The following is a 17,000-nucleotide window of genomic DNA, read 5'->3' as shown; positions in this document are numbered from 1 at the left end:
CTAAAGCCCTGTTCTCTGACCTGACTTCTGATTTCATATTGCAAACAAATAGACATGTCCATGCATACGGCTCAGAGAACCGCATATTGATTTCCAACATTAAACTTGTTATTAACCTCCCTAAACTTGCTCCTCTTAACTGTTTCCTTTTCTCAGTTAATGCCTCCATCATCCTCTGTGCTGCATAAACTAGAAATCTATGGTCATTCAAGACTCATCTCCATTTCTCATATTCCCTATGCATTGGCTGTAGCTAACTCCTCAGCCTACTAGGGGAAAAGTTCATGATGTTACTTTACTATCTATGGAGCTTGGAATCTCCTTGGCTGCAGAGTATGTGCTCTGGGCTTAATTGTTTCCTCAATGAGTGGGAGGTGTTCCACAGCACCCACTTTCCCTTGTCTTCCTGCCAGATATGGTTGGAATAGACATTTCTCAGTATTTTAACTAACCTCCCAACCCATGATAGTCATGGTACAAAAACCTCATTAATTCATCCAATACATATTTATTCAGTTCATACTATGAAGCATTGCTTTAGAAGCTGTGGAAAGCTGTCATTGTTCCCTTAAATAAGAAGGAAAAAAGAGTATTGTGACAATGGAGAAGGTATAGAACAATAGCTCAAGAAGTCTTGGTGAATTCCTTGCTCTACTATTTTATTAGTTATGTGACTGCAAGCACATCACTTATTTTAACTATATTCCATAAGTAGTTGAAAGAAAGAATGGCATAGCAGCTGTGAAAGTGCTTAAGTTATTATTACCAAAGAACAAAGAGGCAATGGCCCAACAGTTGGTAAACACCCCCTCATTTCTCCTCACTCTACAAGCACATCATTACACCATGATTTTCTATAGAAAGTTGCATCTCGGAGGCCATATATAATAATAAGTATAATATTACCAACACTCCAGAAAAACTTTATTATATCCCAAGGCACTACATTTAGAATAGCGTTTTTTTAAAATCTTACAACATCCTGGTGAGGTATGTAGCACTCTCCTCAATACATCTATAAATACTCAAAATGAATGTCATATTCTGGGAAATTCTAGTATAAGAAAAAAACTTCTACTCCCCTATTCAGGTCCTAGGCACAAAAGAGGAAAAGTATCATGTATTGAATTTGAACTCTTGGACATGAGACTAAGTGGTTCAGTTGCAGAGCCAGAGGCATGCCATTCATTGCTCGTGTCCCTTTCTTTCTGTGGGATGGCTGGCTTCTCCAATGTCTACTTTAGTTTTCTCAACTACCAGATAATTTTAGGATAAATGATCCCAAGCTTCTTGGGGAATACAGCCAGTAAGTTTCCAGAATGCAATGAAAAAAATGCCTGCTCGTGCTTTAAGAGAAAGACCATATTTAATTCTAAGGTTAGCAACAATCATAAATATTTGAGTCCATACAAGTTTCCAAAAATGTTCTGTAAATGTGGAACCAATTTTAAAGCAAGAAATAGGACTAGTTTATAAAACTATTAACCCAACATCTGTGATCTATAATAGAAGGAGAGCAAGACTTGGGTAAGACAGATGATAACATATGTAGGAATGGAAACACAGTGGAAGGTAAACAATGGTAATTTGGAAGGAGTGTTTTGTCTTCTGAGGGGTTTTGACTTGTTTGAGTATTTATTTATAAAGACTACGGAGCCTGTCTTTTTATATTGTCTTCCAGACAGACACTAATAAAAAATCCATGACAGATTCCTCCTTGTTGGGACCACTAATGGACTAGAAAATAAGTATTTGGGTTATTTCTTAATTTCTATGATCCCAATTAATTCAATAGCTTCTGACTCAATAGCTTTACGTACAAAGAATGGAGGACATAGAGATGATACATTTGTATCTCATAATAAAAACTGATCCTCTTGGGGCCAAGGTGCCTTTCAAGATGGAAACCTAGATAAAGACACACACACACACACACACACACACACAAAAGATCCAGTTTGTTTATGATGAATGAGTATGAGCTTTATAAATCTTCCTGCAGAAGAGAGAGGCAGAGTCAGGAGATATAATCCTAAATTTGCTTCTAACTATGCAAAAATTGTGACAGAATTTGCCTAAATGTCATGATGGTACAAAAAACCATATTTCCTCTTCACTTGGAGACCTATTTAATGTGTTCTGAGGCTCCAATCATGGTTGCTGGATATATTTTTACTTGTGTAATAGATTGAGGGCATATTGGAGATAAAAGGAAAATTAGAAAACACAGACTCTTACCTCTTCTTTATGCAGATGAGGAAACCACAGCATTCAAAGGAAAAGATGCTCTAGGTTATATGGTGTGTTTGTTTCAGAATAAGGACTAGATATCAGGGGTTTTGACTTCCAGATTAATATGCAATAACTTCTACAAACATGTACATTTATTCATTCAAATATTAAATAATATCAATATTTGTACCACCAAAGACTATGCTAAATTACAGTTCAGAGGAAAGCAAAGAAGATTTGACTCCTGTTCTCATGAATTTTATAGTCTACTAAGAATTTCAGAAAAAAAGATAATCATACAAATAAATAATTTAAAACTGTGATAAGCACTACAAAAGGAAAAGAAAAGAATAGGATGCTTGAAAGTGTATAAAAGAAGGACTTAATTTAGATCAAGGGGACATACACAGTCAGGAAAGATCTTTCTGAGTAAATGAACTTAAATTGTGATTTAAAGAATGAGGAGGGACTTCCCTGGTGGCACAGTGGTTAAGAATCCACCTGCCAATAAGCAGCCCATGCAGCTCAATAACAAAAAAACAAACAACCCAGTCCAAAAATGGGCAGAAGACCTAAATAGACATTTCTCCAAAGAAGATATACAGATAAGAAGATAATGCTCAACGTCATTAATCATTAGAGAAATGCAAATCAAAACTACAATGAGATGTCATCTCACACCGGTCAGAATGGCCATCAACAAAAAATCTAGAAACAATAAATCCTGGATAGGGTGTGGAGAAAAGGGAACACTCTTGCACTGTTGGTGGGAATGTAAATTGGTACAGCCACTATGGAGAACAGTATGGAGGTTCCTTAAAAAACTAAAAATAGAACTACCATATGACCCAGCAATCCCACCACTGGGCATATACCCTGAGAAAACCATAATTCAGAAAGAGTCATGTACCAAAATGTTCATCGCAGCTCTATTTACAATAGCCAGGAGATGGAAACAACCTAAGTGTCCATCATCAGATGAATGGATAAAGAAGATGTGGCACATATATACAATGGAATATTACTCAGCCATAAAAAGAAACGAAATTGAGTTATTTGTAGTGAGGTGGATGGACCTAGAGTCTGTCATACAGAGTGAAGTAAGTCAGAAAGAGAAAGACAAATACCATATACTAACACATATATATGGAATCTAAGAAAAAAAAATGTCATGAAGAACCTAGGGGTAAGACAGGAATCAAGACACAGACCTACTAGAGAATGGACTTGAGGATATGGGGAGGGGCAAGGGTAAGCTGTGACAAAGTGAGAGAGTGGCATGGACATATATACACTACCAAACGTGAAATAGATAGCTAGTGGGAAGCAGCCGCATAGCACAGAGAGATCAGCTCGGTGCTTTGTGACCACCTAGAGGGGTGGGATAGGGAGGGTGGGAGGGAGGGAGATGCAAGAAGGAAGAGATATGGGAACATATGTATATGTATAACCGATTCACTTTGTTATAAAGCAGAAACTAACACACCATTGTAAAGCAATTATACTCCAATAAACATGTAAAAATAAATAAATAAATAAATAAAATTAAGGGTTTAAAAAAAAAAAGAAAAAGTCTTAAAACCTGTCAGTTGACACTGGATTTGCAGCAAAAGGAGTTAAGTCCTGACTAATGCCTTTTACATTTAGCGTGTATCTTAACTCTATTTGAATAAATACTAGCCATTACATTCCTAAAATAAAAAAAGAATCCACCTGCCAATGCAGGGGACACGGGTTCGATCCCTGGTCTGGGAAGATCCCACATGCCATGGAGCAACTAAGCCCATGTGCCACAACTACTGAAGCCTGTGCGCCTGGAACCTGTGCTCCGCAACAAGAGATGCCACTGCAATGAGAAGCCTGTGCACTGCAACAAAGAGTATCCCTCACTCTCTGCAACTAGAGAAAGCCCACGTGTAGCAACTAAGTCTCAATGCAGCTGAAAATAAATAAATAATTTTTTAAAAAAAAGAAAAACAACAACAACAAAATCCCTTAAAAAAATAAATTAAAAAAAAATAAAGGATGAGGAGATGTGAGTCACATGAATATCACAGGAAGAGGAACCAGTATGTAGAAAGGCTCTGAGGTTGACACACTGGAGCAACTGAGAGAGGCCAGTGCTGTGTAAGAGTGCAGAGAAGGAGGGAAGGAAAAGAGAGCCATGAGATGAGGTTGGAATGAGGGCTGATAAGAGAAGGACACTATAATTTATGCTGATAATTTATCTTCCAAAAGTCAGAAGGAAGCCACTGAAGTTGTCTAAGCAGAGAATGGTGACATGGCTTCATTTCCATTTTTAAAAGATCATTATCTAACATTGTTGATATTAGACTCAAGGGAGCAAGTTGAAAAGAACTGACATCACTGATTTAGAATATGTTAATGGTGAGAATGGTGGGCAGTGAACAGAGTTGAGACCTTTTTGGTTGATACATACTCAAGAGGACTTGCTTATTGACTTGATGTAGAAAGTGAAGGAGGTGAGGGTGAGCAGATATCATTGCTGGTTTGGGACTCAGGTATTGGATTACATAAAGGTGTCATTATTGATTTGGGGGACACTGGATAGAAATAAGTTTCTCTGAAGAGGTGGAAGATGGGCAGAAAATAAGAGTTCAGAGATCAATGTTTGACCCATTAAACTTGCACTGGCATGTGACAATATAAGAATGGCAGTTGTATCTGAATTCAGAAGAATGTTGTGGAAATAAAATATTTATGAATTGTTGGCATATAGGTAAAATTTTAATTCGATGTGAATGGATGAAGTCATTTAAGTAGAGTGTGAGGTGAGAGAGAAGACAGGCCACAGCTGAACTCTGAGAAATTCCAACATTTAGTAGCCAGACATGGGATGATGAACTGGCAAAGATATAGAAGAGACAATATCAAATTAGAAAGGAAAAAATATATATTATATTGTTATGGAAATCAAGAGAATACAGCCATTTTAGCCTCATGCTTCCAATATTTTTGTACATATTGAAAGCATAGAAATTCACATGTTTTCGAGACACTTACTTATTACGAACCAAATGTGTGACTTTGGGAAGTCATTAAAACTTTCTTATCCATAAATGGGAGTAATAGTCTCCTCTCACACTTTAGATTATGATGGACATTAGTTAAGATAACATATGCAAGACACGCTTTGTAAACTATTAATCATTCTGTATATGTAAGATTTTTCCATAAATAAGGTCAGAAGTTTTTATTTGTTACTGATTGCTACTGATTTCTACTGAATTTAGTTATTATTAAGGTACCTAATGCTACTAAGATATCTAATCATATGAGTATAAATTACATTATCAGGATTTATTTATTATATTACTATATGAGTTCACATGGTGGATTTAAGTGACCAGTAAATATAGTATTACATCAGAGGAACATCTCCATGTTGGGTACCCCAAGGTGAAAACAGGAAAGAAGAAGCTGGGTAAATGAAAAAAATTTTCTGTTAAAGGGAGAACTGATCCACCATGACAATGAACACTTGTTAGAGGCCTCAAATTAAATTAAAAATAATAAATTTATATGTTCCTCTCCACACTTGCTCCTCTCTTCAGTGGATAACTAAGTCACGTTGAAAACAGTCTTTACACTGCTACAACATTAGCTGGTCCTTCTGCTCAAGACTGGGGTCTTCTTTAATCCTTGGACTGTTTTCTTCATCTTCCCCTTTAACCATGATGGAAAATTTCTCAGGACTCTAGTCACTTTGAACAACAGTTCGAGTTTGTTCCGCAAGTATGCAATCTTATCTCCTGGGGCGGGGCAAGAGAAGGCACACACCATGTATTATAGTAAAAGAGAGGTCCAGAATCCCTGGTGGTTGTTGGGATCTGGGGTGGAAGGATGGGAAAGTATATAGTTACAGATTCCGGGTCAGATTTGATTTGAAGTAAGAGGCTCATTCGTTGACAGGCACAGTTTAGGAAAACTCTCTATTCAGGGATATCCATTTTAGGCTTATAGACCAATAAAGATTAATTTTATTAGGTCTTGAAAGCTGTTAAATTTTGTGAGTTCCCTATAGAAAGGGTTTGAAACTTTTGGAGCTTTGAAGTCATTATTAAAGGTAATCACATTATTGGATGGGGCAGGAAAGTAAGTAGAACCATGCAATATGGTGTGAAGCAGGGTGAGAGACATTGAAAGAAGTAATGAGAAACATCCAAGAAATGCAGAAGGCAGCATGATCAGGAGCCTGGATTCCAGAGTTGTAGCTCCAGCTCTGCCCAAATTAGCTATACAAATACTTCAAGGCCTTCTGGGTACAATGTAGATGGTATTCTTCTTCTACAGAGTACATGTGAAACCACCTCTATATCTCCCACCTGTCCTCTCTCTGACCTGTAGCCATTGGCCACATGTCCTAAATTTTAGGGGGATGCAGATCAACTTGAAGTTCCCAGGAGAGGCAGAGATGAAGATAATGTGATTCAAACCCAATCCTGTCCTACGTTAATTGATGTCATCCTAAGATTATGTTGAATAAACATAGATTAAGCTGATATTGAGAATATAGTTCCTTCAAATGTAGAATTAGTAGTTGACTAGCTATGCTTAGGGCTTTAATTTTTTATGCCAGGAGCTTTTAATGGTGTAATCTGAAAGGTAACTCTTTTTATAAGTCATTCCTCCAGGATGAAAGAAAAAAAATGTGTGAAAAGAAGAAATAATTTAGTGAAAAAAATATAAGGCTGTGAATTCTCACCTTGTGGAAGTGGGAATTGTCAGATGACATAAAAAAGCAGCCAAGAGGAGATAAATTCCCATTTGAATACTGCTGCCTTTGTTGTCATTTAAATTCTCAAGAAAATAATCATAAGTGGTTTCCTAGCCCTTATGGAAAATAAACACATATATTTAGTGGTTTTGAATCCTCTGGAGCTTCTGATGACCTGGCCAATTGCTTCATTTACTCTAAAAATGGCCAAATGAAAGGCCTCAGCCAAGACAGGAACTTGGAATAGCGGCTGTCATATTAAAATAGTTGAAAATCTGCTAGTTTATATCATCACATCGTAGCATTTTCTGGTGGTAGTTGAGGTTATCTGAAGGGAAGAATCATGAGAACTGAAAAAATAGTTGCGCACCCTGGTTTAAACAGCAACAGCTTGAAGATTAGTTGGTAGACGACATATTCTAAAACAGAGGTTCTCAAAGTGTGATTCCTAAACCGACATCATCAGCACCCTTGTGCTGACATCACCAGCACCATCAGAACTTGTATAAATGCTAATTCTCAGGCCTCGACCGAAAACTTTGGAATCAGCACCTCGGGATGTGGGGCCCAGCAACCTGTGCTTTAACAAGCACAGGTGAATGGGATGCCAATAAAGTTTGAAAACAAACTAGAGGAACACATTTTCCTCTTAGCTGGAAAGAAGTTCTTCATCTTTGTTGCCAGGAAATAGCATTCTGTTGCTGTTCATCTTCAGTTTTCTGTTCTTGGCTGTTGAGTTTTTGGATTTTCTTCTAAGATCATCAAGTTACATGTGGCACAGGCAGGCCTTGTACTCAGGGCATCTGAGTTCAGGCCCGGTATTGTCCTATTCCATGTCCATCACTCACTCCCATGGGTTTACATCAGTCCCCAATGTACTTTGGAAAGACACTTCCTGAATTCTCACTCATCACATGGAAAAACTAGGTGCAGAGTGGTTTAGTGGCTTACCTCCAAACTATAAAGAGGACAGTGATGCCAGAAACATTATGACAGCACAAGGGACCTAAGAAATAGATGTATGTATGAAATTCCACTGGAGGGATTTTGAGAATCCACACAATCTCCACTTTGCATTTGCTTTTTATTCTGCCTGAAACACTTTTCCTGCTCTTCTCCACCTGGATAAAGTCTATTTATCCTTTAGGTACCAGTTTTGATAGCACTTTCTTTGGGAGGTTTAGCCCAAGCATACTAGACTAGATTAAACACTCCCTCAAAACCCTACTTGTTTCCCTGCATCCTTTACTATTATTGTTTATTTAATTGTCTGATAGGAGGCCTGGAGCTCAGTCTATCATCCTCAACAATGTATCACCAGAACTACTAAGCATAGCACCTGGCATATTACTGTTTAATTAATATTTTATGATTTAATCCATAAGTATAATTCATATAATCATACATGTGCATATATAAATGTACATATATATGTATAAAATATCTTCTCTTGTTCTGAGAAAAGATTACACATAAAGTAATTCCTTTGGAAATATTAAAGAGCTCAAAACATCTTTTAGTTATCAATTCCAGCATACTGCATGCAGGCCTATGTGCTGGGAAATCCAGCCTTCTGTTGGACACCAGTATCTTATGTTAAGACTTAGTTAATTTCCCTTTTCTGACATCAGCAAAGGTAAAGAATATCTGAGTACTAGTGTCTGTATGCCCTCATATTGTCACATTTATTTGTTGGCCTTCTCTTCACATAGTTCATCCAATCTCTATTCTGTTCTGGATCTTTCCAAATCTTCTGTTTCCTGCAACATTTAGGAATTACTTGCTGTAGAACTCAAGAGCAGTCACTTAACATTTGATCTTCAATTTCTTCATCAGTAAAGTAAGTATAGTAATAATGTTTTTATATACTTGCCAACACTAAATTAGACCTTATATATGAAAGTAATTTGCAAGGTGATTGGCACATAGCAATTGTTCAAGAATTATTCATTGTAGTTTCTTTCTTTTACTTATTCCTTGTAGTTGTATGTCCAGAGATATTAGGTAGAGGCTACATGGAGTCACTTAGTGCCTTACTGAATCTTCAAGGTAATGCTCATAAATCATTTTCTATTTCATGGTTGTATTTAAGTGAAATTTGCTGATCCAATGTCCTTAGCTTGTCCTAAATTGATCTTTTCTGAGTTTCAAAGGATGTTCCTTAGTCCTGTATCCTAGAATTTTGAGATTAAATTTTTTACCTTTATCACTGAGAATAGAATTTGGGGATGAAGAAAAATCCAGAAGTTATGAGGAGTCAATCCAGGCAAGCCAATTACATGTTTGATCCCTACTCTGAGGCCAAAGTCTTGGTTGATAGAAAGGCCCAAAACAGGAAATGTATCTGGAAAATATCAAGATTCATATTCCATGATAGAAATTATCAGGAACCAAAAGGATAAGACATTCCAGTAGAAAAGCTTTAATCCAAACAAAGAAGCTATCAGAAAACAAGAGCAACTAATGTTCCTAGTGACAAGAAACAGAAAAATAATATAAAGGAAGAGTGAATGTCTTCCTGCAGCTTGATTGAGTCATGGAAGTCATACACAATTGGAAATATGAATTATAGCTTTGTACTTTCTGGACACCAATTCAGTGTTAAACAAGGTCACTAATCTAGTAAGCAACCTCAGTGGCTGGTCAAGTGACTTAGCTGAAATTAATCAGAAATTACTACCTAGTTCTTAATTCATAGTCATGATTCATATTAAAACCCACTAACACAATGGGAACATTTGATAGCAGCCTCAACAAAATCAAAGTGACTGACTAGCGAATGAAAATGGGGCATGAACTAGAATCCAACATCCTTCTCTTTCCTGATTATTCCTTTCAATTTGGTTGAACTCCAGCTACTGAGAAGGCTTATCAACAGAATTTAGCAGCCAGAGTGACAAATTCTTGGATTCATTCTTTATTCTATCCTATGATATTACAGGTCACAGAAGGTCCAATGTAAACTGGGTAAGACTAGGACTCAGAAGTAGACACTCCTACTGCACTAGAACAAGTTCTAGAACTGCAGTGTTCTATATGGTAGCTGCTAGCCACATGCAGCTGTTTAATGTAAATGTAAATAAATTGAAATTAAGTAAAATAAAAATTTAGTTCCACAGGTGCAGAGGCTACACTTCAAGTGCTTAATAGTCACATTTAGCTAGTGACAAATATTTGGACAGAAGACATAGAACGTTTCCATCATGGACAAAAATTCTTTAGACAGCATTATTCTGGAAAGAGGTAGAAATGTGTAATAATACAAGGAAGAATTCCATCCAGGCACTTTGAGCGTGGTGTATAAGTTTACTAATGCTGCCATAGCAAAGTACCACAAACTGAGTGGCTTAAACAATAGAAATTTTTTAGTTAACAGTTCTGGAGGCAAGATGTCAGCAGGACCATACTCCCTCTAAAGATGCTAGGAGGGATCTCTTCCAAGCCTCTTTCCTCACTTCTGGTAGTTGTTTGGCTTGTGCCAGCATAATTCCAATCTTCATATATCATTTACTCTGTGTGCATATGTCCATGTCCAAGTTTCCCCTTTTTTATTAAAAGAATAATTATGTTGGATGAGGGGCCCAGAGTACTCCAGTGTGGCCTTATCTTAACCAATTGCACCTGCAACAACACTATTTCCAAATTAGGTCACTGTCTGAGGTAATGGGGGCTAGGAGTTCAACCTATACATTTGGAAGGAAATACAGTTTAACCCATAATACATAGTATCCAGCATATATGATGACATTAATGAAGTGTTAGCAAGGCAACAAGACCCAACATGACCTAAGAGCCCCAGAATGAAGGATAGCTAGTGAAGAGTCACAGCACAAACTTTAGGATAAAGTAATATGAAAAGGTTCTGGTAACAAATTAGTGACCACTATAATAGCTCAATTGAAAAATGAGTATTTGAATGAAATGATTGTATGAATAAATTACTCCATCAATATCTATCACTAGGTACTCTACCCTACTTTAATTTGGATTTATTCCCTACCACTCTATTAAAATTATAATTTTAAAACTAACCAATAACTCTCAAATTGCCAAATCAAAAATCTTCTACTCAATCCTCATCTAGATTACTGGTACTGTAAGTGAAAACATCAGTGTAAACTTAGAATAGAATTCCTGGTTCAGCCCACTGAAGCCAAACCGCTCTGCATCACCTCCATGATGCAGAAAAACAACAAAGAAATATTCCAACTTTCTTATGGTAAAGCATGGCAAACAATCATACTAAGTCACAATTCAACCAATCAAACCAAGAAAAATGGGGAGTCAAAGGCTTTGAGGAGAGAAAAATAAGTCAGTTTTCTGCTCTCAAAAAAAAAAAAAAAACAAAATCCAACCTAAGGAAAAATAACAAAACAAAATTCAAAAATATATGTGGCTCAGATTAGAGTTCTAGTATTACAAACTTTTGTAAAATATCTGAGAAAATATCTAAGATATGAGAAAAATCAAAGAATGCTTAAGAGAGGAAATGGATGTAGAACTGAGCTTTAAAGGAAAGGTTGAAATCAAATATGTGGAGATTATGGGAGAAAAAGTTCTAAGTCAGAAAGGCATGGAGGTTGAGATGAAAATGATGTATTCTAGACACATATAAGTGTATTCATCTGACTGTGATGAGAGTTCTCTTTTGGTAAAGAGGAAGATGAATGTTGACTAGACAAGATAACCCAAGATAAGAAATACCAGTACTGGTATTTGAATTTATTGGATTAAGTTTGAACTTAATCCAGTAGGCAGAGGTGGTTTAAATTTTAAGAAGATTAAATTGAAAGGACATATTCCAGGTGGAGACAAGCCAGAAATTTGGAAATCAGTTAAGGGATTAATGATTAAACTTCTAGGCCAATCTAGAGTAGTGACTGTGAGAGTAAGAAGGGAAGATAGACACTTAAAATAACCTTATTTTGAAATAAGAAATAGGATATTTTCGAAGTGAGGGGAAAAAAATCTTCAAATACATTATATAAAATATAAAATTTGAGAATTTTTCTGATTTAAAATTTCTATGATATTCTACACCTGTGGCATAAAAGATTGAATCATTCCACAGTTACAAGCTTAGAAAACATCTTGGAAGGTCTATATTTTTATTTGAGTTTTCTTTCTCTTTGTTTAAAAGAAGAACTACAGTAAAATGGTTTGTTTCTCACATGGAAGAATATTGTTCTGCTTATTAAATAAAAAATCCATCTTGAAATTTAGAAGCCAGGTATGTAATTTGAAATTGGTAAAAATTCTTTCATTTTTTTTGGCTGTATTTATTAATAAGTGACTCTTATTCTGTGCTACTTGAAACCCTACATGCTTGTCCAAGGTTACACAGCAAGTTAATGAAAGAAATGGGATTAGAACATGAGTCTCCTGGATCTCAGTCTGATGTTCTTTCCACTATGTGCTCACATCAGAAAGTGTGCCAATTTATCCCTTGGCTGAAATGAACTGGGGAAAAAAAAGTGAAGTTCATTTGAAGGCCCCTTAGGAAAATTTCTCTCTCATCTAATGGCCAAGCTTTCAAATGAAATGATGAGACAAATAAATGCATTGACATTAACCTAATGGGAATTCTCTTGGGACGTAAAACAATGGTTTCAGTTGCACAATTAATCTGTGTCTTGACCTAGGACATAAATTTAGTATGAAGGTATTTGAAAATGTAAGAATTCAAAGATTGTTATCTACTGGAGAAACGCTAGAATTAATGTAAAAAGTGTATCTGCCTTTTTTGGTCAATGGTTGGGGTTGAGATGTTAAGAGTGGGATTCCACTGTAGTAAGTCATGACTCAATATTCCAGAGTCTATCAATAGTCCTTGTATCTCATCTAACATATCAATTTTTCTATCAAAATTTGAAAGAGAAAGATATACTAATGTTGAGAGACAATTCTCCATGCTTCTACTCATGTTTGCCTTTCTCTGAGACTATTTTTTCAAGGATATTGATAGAGTGAACAGCCTTAGATAAAGATAATGTCTCCCTCTAGAGCAGAGGGCAAGTTTGTTTACCGTCAAGTGTAATAAAGATAACGTCTCCCTCTGAAGCAGATGTCAAGTGGATTTGCTTGAGGTCCATCGAATGGGGTTTTCTAAGGATGCACCCAGGTGACTCCATCTCACTCCCATTGAAATTGGATGGCAAGGGGGACCAGTGCAAAAATAAAGCTCAGGCTATGTGCTATGCTATGAAAAATGCACTTTTTGACCTAAAAATATCACGTCTTCTGCCAGCATCCATGAAACTGTAGTAGTAAGCTAACTTGTTAGCTTACAAGTAGTGTGAAATCGTAGACCCTTCTAAGAGTTACAGTTCTTGAAGCAATTTATATTTAGACCTCAAAATAACCATGTGATAAACTATTTCTTGGTATTCATTTATAAATAGATTTTTATTCCAAAAGATATTTAAAAATAAAGAAATTAGGGATTAAATAATGTCTCTGGGTTGAGTTACTAGACCTCAAAATAAACATCTATATTGGGAAGCCAGACTTGAAGTTTCTATTCTGGGTTCTGTACGACTAGCTCTGAGTAGCTGGCTACATATGGTTCTAAGCTAGTATGGTCATGTTATTACTCTAATTGCATTTACTCCATGGGCCAAAAAATCAGTATGAGAGTTCTACCAGCTACATGAATAGTAGAGCAAATGTATATTCAGAGCTACAAATATATATTCAGAAACCAGAGAAGTGAATACTGGTGAGACAGGTCAATACTAGAACTCCATTTATTACCTGACTTCCACACACCTCTACTCTAACAGAAGAGGCACAATGGCACTTTGCTTCCCTGGGTATTCATTTCAGCTTGGACCTTATATCCAAGAGATCTTGAAAATCTGAACTTTTCCTTTTCCTCATTATAAATGGTCATAAGTTTGGAGAAGGACTGGGGAAATCACCACTTAAGGAGATGGGACCTCTATTTTAACTAATGGGTCCTGAGGATTAGAACTGACCCGAGATTCGAAATTGGGCAATGGATCATGGCTTATTATTAAGGAGCTGACTCTTTTTGGCTACCCATCTTTTTTTTGTAGAACATCATGTTCTATGAAGCATATACATAGATCCTTATGGATCAGGACTTTCTGGAGGCCATTATGACCATGCTGCCCATTATGAGAATTATGCCTTGACTCTGATGGTTAAGTGTTGGCACCTGGTCTCTGTTGTTCCAGAATTCTATCAATCCCCTTGCAACTAGGGATCTCAGCATCTTCTACCATCAAAACAAGGTTCTGGGGGACTTAATATACTTGACTTTAAGCATAACTATAAAGCATGTAGTACCATCATAAGAATAGACATATAGATCATAAAAATCCCAGAAATATACTACTCATATAATCAAAAGATTTTTGAAAAAGTGACCAAGATATCCACTGGGGAAAGGAAGAGTTTTTCAACAAATAATCTATAATCTCATACAGAAAAATATTGAACATTTATTTCCACCTCAGACCATAAATTAACTTGATTATATATGAATTATATACCCAAGCTTAAAAATTGAAATTATAAAGCTTCTAGTAAAATATCTTTGCATCTTAGGGGCAGACAATGAATTCAAGTTACAGAATGTTGTAAGTATAAAGAAAAAAATGATAATTTAAGTGTAATTATTTAGTGTCATTTAAAGATAATAAATTAGATCCATGTATTCCTATCCTCTCCCTCTGGAGGCCCTACTAAAATTAGTGTATGAGAACTTTTAAAGTTTTAAAATTCTAAATAATGAAGGTAACGGAAAACATCAGCAGCAGATAAGCAATTCAATAAAACTCTGACAAAAGCAGTGGTACTGTTGGAGCAGGCCAAAGGTTAGAGTGTTCGCAAAAGAGAATACAGAGAAAAAAAGAATAGACAACACAGAGTGCAGAAAGCCATGGAATCCAGCAAAACTAGATATAGCTGTGGAGAACAGGAATGAGATGTGAAGCTGAAAATAGGGGGAGGAAATTTACCACGAAGTGTGATAGACATCAATAGCATTCACTCATATTTCTGTTTGTTCCTTCCTAGCCCCTGTTAGGATTGTACTGCCTGCCTCTTTAAAGTCAGAGGGGCCATTAAGATTTGTTTTGTTAATTAAATGTTAGCTGAAATGATACGTGTCGCCTCTTTTAACATCTGTGACACTTTAACCTCTATGACATTTTACTCTCCTGCTTTTGTCCTAGCTATATAGCTACACAAACTTACTGTGTTCAACAGGCATCTCTCTGCTTATCGCTTAAATCACATGTTCTTTGTAGTTCTGTCCTAGGCCTCTTATTTTATTACTACGAAGTCTCCAAGGCTGATCCCATCCATTCTACGGGTTTATTAACACCTGCGCTTCTGACTCGCAAATGTGCATATCCGGCCAAGATATCTCTGCTGACCTCCAGACTCACACACTTAACTATTTACTGGATACTTTTACTTAGATATCCCATAGACAAATAATGCTCACTATTTAAAAACTTAACTAAATTTTCAAAACTTGCTTCTTCTCCTGACTATTCTATTTCTATGAATGATGCCACCATTAATGACATCGCTATACTAGAAAAAAAATCATAAACTGGAAGTTATTTTTGAGTGTCTCTTTTATAAAGAATTTTCCCATATCAACAAACACACGAAAACAAAGACAAAATTAATCTCAAAGTATTGTTCATCTAAATTTTTGACCATTTTGGTCCATTTTCAAATCAACTTTACTGAGGTGTAATTTGAATACAATAAAATACACACATTTTAATTGGACATTTGGTTGAATTATAACAAATGTATACACTCATATAACCAACACATCATTCACAAAGTAGTAAGTCTCCATTATTAAAATGTTTTCTCTTTCTCCTAGTTAATCACCTCCCACCTCCAACCCTAGGCAACTATTGATCTGATTTCTGACCCCATAGATTAGTTTTGGTTGTTCTGGAACCTCATTTAAATAATTATACAGTGTGCCTGTCTTATTATAGAGTTGAGGGAGTTTCCTATATATTTTTTCTCAAATTTTAAAAACATTTATGTGTTGAAGTTTATCTTGGTCCATAGCAACAGTATTAACCACATTGAAAAAAACATGGATGTGGTTGCATTAAATAACATTTCGTTTCTATGCAGTTTTTCCTTACAATATTTCCTTAAATCTAACATCATTCTGTTAAATGCCCATTTAATGACAAAGATACTAATCTAGCTGGTAATCTTTTTTGTTTGTTTTATTAACATATTTATTGGAGTATAGTTGCTTTACAATGTTGTGTTAGTTTCTGCTGTATAATAAAGTGAATCAGCTATATGTATACATATATCTCCATATCTGCTCCCTCTTGCATCTCCTATCCACCCTCCCTATCCCACCCCAATAGGTGGTCACAAAGCACTGAGCTGATCTACTTTTGCTATGCAGCTGCTTCCCAAGCTATCTATTTTACATTTGGTAGTGCATATATGTCAATGCTAGTCTCTCACTTCATCCCAGCATACACTTCCCACTCCCTGGGTCCTCAAGTCCATTTCCTACATCTGCGTCTTTATTCCTGTCCTGCCCAGCTAGGTTCATCACAGCCATTATTTTATTTTATTTTATTTTTAGATTCCACGTATATGTGTTAGCATACGGTATTTGTTTTCTCTTTCGGACCTACTTCACTCTGTATGACAGACCCTAGGTCCATCCACCTCACTACAAATAACTCAATTTCGTTTCTTTTTATGGCTGAGTAATATTCTATTGTATATATGGGACACGTCTTCTTTATCCATTCATCTGTCTATGGACACTTAGGTTGCTTCCATGTCTGGCTATTGTAAATAGTGCTGCAGTGAACATTGTGGTACATGACTTTTTGAATTATGATTTTCTCAGGGTATATGCCCAGTAGTGGGATTGCTGTGTCATATGGTAGTTCTATTTTTAGTTTTTAAGGAACCTCCACACTGTTCTCCATAGTGGCTGTATCAATTTACACTCCCACCAACAGGGCAAGAGGATTCCCTTTTCTCCACACCC

Source organism: Pseudorca crassidens, chromosome 9, assembly GCF_039906515.1.
Source record: "Pseudorca crassidens isolate mPseCra1 chromosome 9, mPseCra1.hap1, whole genome shotgun sequence".
NCBI classification, from domain to species: Eukaryota; Metazoa; Chordata; class Mammalia; order Artiodactyla; family Delphinidae; genus Pseudorca; species Pseudorca crassidens.
The sequence above is the reverse complement of the archived record's forward strand: the minus strand, read 5'-3'. Positions refer to the sequence as shown.